We start from the raw sequence: 5573 nt of genomic DNA, 5'->3' as shown, positions 1-5573 counted from the left end.
AAATTCCTTTTATATCAAAGTATATTGTTTAAAACAGTAGCTATAGTCATTAACCAAAGGACAGATGATATATATATATATATATATATACATATAAGTTCTTTTTTAGCTGTACCTACGTACTTATATCAGCACCATGTATGTAGGTGTGATAGTACTTTCAAACAGCCCCTCCACCTGGCCTACTCTGTTACTTCCACTTGCTTGGGAAGGGCCATTTAACTTCCATTATGCCAAACTTGGGATGGGATTTTCAAAGCAGGCAACACTATTTCATCGTGTTTCAAATTGGAACCTTGAGGCTAGTTAGTATCACACTGAGGCCACACTCAGCACTTGCCCACTCTTGTTTACTGCCTTGTATTCTAGTTATTTGTGTATTTGTCTCCCTCACTAGATTATACGCTCCTTGTGGGCAGGGACTGTCTTATTTTCATCTTTGTATCTTTCATGCACCTAGCATAGTGCTTTGCACATAGTAGTCACTCAATGTTTGTTAAATAAAGCTATTAGTGTCATTAAAATTCAAAAGACAGTATAATGTGTGTTTTTAGATATTTTGTATAAAAGTTAAGAATCTAAATTTTTTATCAGTAACTAGTTATTTCCTTTGGAATCTAGTTTTATGTTCAATAATAGAAACCTGAAATCTTTATCAAAAATCACAAGGACCCAAATTCATGTATTTGTCCCTAAAGTAAGGTGAGTGATGATGGTTTCTCCAAACCTTTCCAGTGTTTTAATTTGTTCATTTTTATTTTTAGTGCTCTAGACACTGTTATTAGCACATATTAATCATTTAGTTCTGTCAATCTCTCTTCTCAGGTGTATTGTATAAGGGCATTTCCTTGATGTGGTGGGATTGTGTGTGGATTCTTGGAATGAAAGCTCTTCTAGTTTAGTAAATATTAAGCACACATTCTGAATCTACACATCACACTCAAATTATATCAGTTGTTTTGGTATTGTCCTTTATGGCATTTTTCTGTAGTTCAAGATTTAGTCTAGGATCATGTATTGTATTTAGTCTCTTAATCTGGAAAAAGTCCTTAGTCTTTTTCTTTCATAACATTAACATTGTAAAATAATATAGGCTAGTTATTTTATAGAATGTTCTCAATTTGGGTTTCTCCAATGTTTCTTCATGGTTATGCATTTTTAACTAGAATACTGCATAAGTAGTAGTGTCATGATATCACATCTGGAGGTACATGGCATTTTCCCCTTACTGGTGGTATTAATTTTAATTACTTATTAGGGTGCTTTTAAAATTATATCAACCTGGTTATCCTTATAATTCATAAATAATGTGAGGGGGAGATACTTTTATTATATAAAATATATTGTTCCTTATAAAATATGACATTTTGGATTTACCATCAATTGATGATTCTTGCCTGAATCTATTTTATTCTTATGGCTGCAAAATGGTGATTTTTTTTTTCTAATTCTTTTCTATATTTGTTGGTATTATATTGATGAATGTGTGATGAACAGGTGGGTGCTAGGAAGAGCATGGGTCAAGACAGAGAATTATTTATAGAAAGCACAGAGGGTGTTTGAGATGGTGGCAAACAGTTGAGTTTACTTGGTGCATAGAATATATATAGGAGAGTAGGTGGCTGAAAATGTTGAGGTCAGATTATAGAAAGCTTTGAAAACCAATCTATGGAATTTGGAATTACTTTATGGATTTGTTAGAAGGGAAGGACATCATTACAGTTTTGTGATAACTGTGACAGTGTTATTGATAAAAAATTTCTGTATCTCAGTTTGCATTTAGAGGACTGTGAGAGTAGTAGTATCAAGGGAATGCTGGATCTAGTTAAGGCAAGAACGTGGAAGCAGCCTTGGAGGAAAGGTGGTTTTTTTTTTTTTTTTTTTTTCTCTTGTTGTTTTTTTCTTTTGTTGGAAAGGTGGGTTTTATGGAGGAGTTTGTTCTTAAAAGAATGAGAATACACCTTCAAGTTAGTAAATGAAACAAAACAAAAAGAATCAAAGACAAATTTTTTTTTTTGAGATGGAGTTTTGCTCTTGTTGCCCAGGCTGGAGTGCAATGGCACGATCTCGGCTCACCACAACCTTGGCCTCCCAGGTTCAAGCAGTTCTCCTGCCTCAGTCTCCCAAGTAGCTGGGATTACAGGTGTGTGCCACCACGCCTGGCAAATTTTTTTGTATTTTCAGTAGAGACGGGGTTTCGCCAGGCTGGCCAGGCTGGTCTCGAACTCCTGATCTCGTGATCCACCCACCTCGGCCTCCCAAAGTGCTGGGATTACAGACATGAGCCACTGCGCCCAGCCGACAAATGTTATAATAGAAAAATGGGCAAAGGACATGGCTGGTCCTTTTATAAAAGGGGAAATAAGAAAGGTCAATAAATAAAAGAAGACAATGAACCTAACTTGTAATTAGGGAGGTGGCATTCATTTCCATCAGATTAGCAATAATTAATACTCCTGAATAGTGGTGGTGGTGAAGAATAAATTGCTCTTATTTAATTAATTTGTTCATACAGCTCTGTTGCCCAGGCTGGAGTACAGCATGATCATGACTCACTGCTTCTTTGATCTCCTAGGCTCAAGCAGATGTCCCACCTTAGCCTCCTGAGTAGCTGAGAGTACAGGTGTGTGCCAACACACCTAATTTTTTTTTTTTTTTTTTTGAGATGGAGTTTTGCTCTTGTTGCCCAGGCTGGAGTATAATGGTGTGATCTCAGCTCACCACAACCTCTGCCCCCCCGGGTTCAAGCGATTCTCTTGCCTCAGTCTCCCTAGTAGCTGGGATTACAGGCATGTGCCACCACACCTGGCTAATTTTGTATTTTTAGTAGAGACGGGGTTTCTCCATATTGGTCAGGCTGGTCTCGAACTCCCGACCTCAGGTGATCCACCTGCCTCGGCCTCCCAAAGTGCTGGGATTACAGGCATGAGCCACCGCACCTGGCTTACTAATGTTTTAAAATTCAGTTTTTGTAGAGATGGGGTGTCACTATGTTGCTCAGTCTGGGTCTGGAACTCCTGGGCTCAAATGATCCTCTTGCTTTGGCCTACCAAAATCCTGGGATTATAGACATGAGCCACAATGCCCAGGCCAGCTCTTATTTTAGAGAACATTTTGTCAATATCTAGTAAAGCTGAAGCTGTGTACAACCTGATACCTAGTAAATCCACCTCTAGACTTAGGTGGTCTTTGACTAGTGTATCACATCTGGAGGTACATGGCATTTGCCCCTTATTGGTGATACTAGTTTTGATTACTTAGGGTGGACCCAGTAAGTCCACATTTAGACTTAGGGGTTTCTCTAGACTAGGAACTCCCAGACTATATACAATATTCTGTGCCTTATAAAGTGGGACTCCTATAGGTTTAGCGTTAAGTGCTGATGATAAATACATAAAAGATGTTAAATACAGCATTCATTACAATGTGAAATACACCATTGTTTCTAATAGAAAAAATCTGAAAACAGCACCTATATATATGTATATCAGGAGGGAAAAGGTTTAATAAATTGTGATATGTTCTTACTGTTGAATTCTACAGCAGTGACAGTGATTTTTGAGGTTCTTGATGTGTACTCCTATTTAGCAGAACAGATGAACCAGTTCATATTCCAACCAGCAATATATGAAAATGCCAGTCTTACTACACCTCATACCTCAGTCTTCTAATTATTGACAAAAGGTGCCTCATTATTCTCTTAATTTATATATTTAGATATTTAATGCTTTTTCCATATGTTCAAACTGTAGGGAATAATAAAATTATCTGATTTGAATTTGATAAGCCAGATAATAAATATTTTAGGCTTTCTGGATGTGTGATTTCTGTTGCAGCTACTCTGATGTTGTAGTATCAAAGCAACAACAGTACGTGAATGAATATCACTGTGTGATATTTATTGGAATAAAACTATGGAGAATGAAATTCAGATTTCACATGTCAGGAAATACAGTCAGCCCCCTGTATCTGGGGGCTCAGTATCTGGGGTTCCACACCCACAGATTCAACCAACCACAGACTTCAAGTATTCCAAAGAAAATCCAATAAAAATAGTACAATAATAAAAGATAATATAAAGAAAAAACAACAGAGTGTAACAACTATTTACATTGTATTAGATGTAAGTAATCTAGATATGATATAAAGTATGCAGATGAAGATGTGCGTATATGCAGATACTACCCATTTTATATGAGAAACTTGAGCATCAGCCAGATTTTGGTATCCTCAGGGGGAAGTCCTGGAACCAAACCCCAGCTGATACTAAGGGATGACTGGATTATTGTTGTGATTTCAGGTTTTTTTCCTCTGAGATGAAGTCTTACTCTGTCGCACAGGCTGGAGTGCAGCGGCACGATCTCTGCTCACTGCAATCTCCGCCTCCCAGGTTCAAATGATTCTCCTGCCTTAGCGTCCTGAGTAGCTGGGATTACAGGCGCATGCCACCACACCCAGCTAATTTTTGTATTTTTAGTGGAGATGGAGGTTCCCCATGTTGGCCAGGCTGGTCTCGAACTTCTGACTTCAAGTGATCTGCCTGCCTTGGCCTCCCCACGTGCTGGGATTACAGGTGTGAGCCACTGCACCTGGCCAATTTCAGTTTTTTACCACTTGTACTTGAATCTAGAAAAGCTACTTTTTATATTCCCATTCTAACTTAAATGATCACTTCATTTGCAAGAAAAGGTCTTAATGAAACGTCAGATTTTTTTGGCTTTTACTTTTTCTTCATAGCAGAGTTGATGAAACAGCATAATATCAAGGAATCAATAAATTTAAATAGTAATCTTTATTCTTCCAAAGATTTTTAAAGTAATCCTTATTACTTGTTAGCTGTTTCTTTAAACTTAATACATGAATAATACAAATTCCCTCGTGAAGCTGTTAAAGATTTTTCAAAGAAAATGATTAGTCACAGCTGAGCATGGTGGCTCACACCTGTAATCCCAGCACTTTGGGAGGCCAAGGTGGGCAGATCCCAAGGTCAGGAGCTCGAGACCAGCCTGGCCAATATGGTGAAACCCCCGTCTCCACTAAAGATAGAAAAAATTAGCTGGGTGTGGTGGTGCGTGCCTGTAAACCCAGCTACTCAGGAGGTTAGGGCAGGAGAATCACTTGAACCCGGGGGGGCAGAGGTTGCGGTGAGCTGAGATCGTACCACTGCACTCCAACCTGGGTGACAGAGCAAGACTCCATCTCAAAAAAAAAAAAAAAGATTAGTTACATTCCTTGTCCAAATAAAATCCACATATTTTTCTCACCTATTATTACTTGGTTCTCAGCTAAAACATAGGAAATGAGATGAGTGAACCCAAAATACAGCCCAGCACCCTGTTTCGTGCTTTGTATATGGGAGGTAATTCTTTATAAATGATTGTTGTGCCAACTCCAGATGCAATTACTAACAACATAAAGTAGCCTAGGCTTCAAATTAAATGGGTGGTATAATCAATAAATGCTTTAATAGCTGGAGAAGTAAGGTAAATGGATTTTTTTTTTTTTTTTTTTTTTAGACGGAGCCTCACTCTGTTGCCCATGCTAGAGTGCAGTGACGCCATCTTGGCTCACTG

This window comes from Rhinopithecus bieti, unplaced genomic scaffold, assembly GCF_001698545.2.
Source record: "Rhinopithecus bieti isolate Rb0 unplaced genomic scaffold, ASM169854v2 scaffold_10657, whole genome shotgun sequence".
In the NCBI taxonomy this organism is placed as follows: Eukaryota; Metazoa; Chordata; class Mammalia; order Primates; family Cercopithecidae; genus Rhinopithecus; species Rhinopithecus bieti.
The sequence above is the reverse complement of the archived record's forward strand: the minus strand, read 5'-3'. Positions refer to the sequence as shown.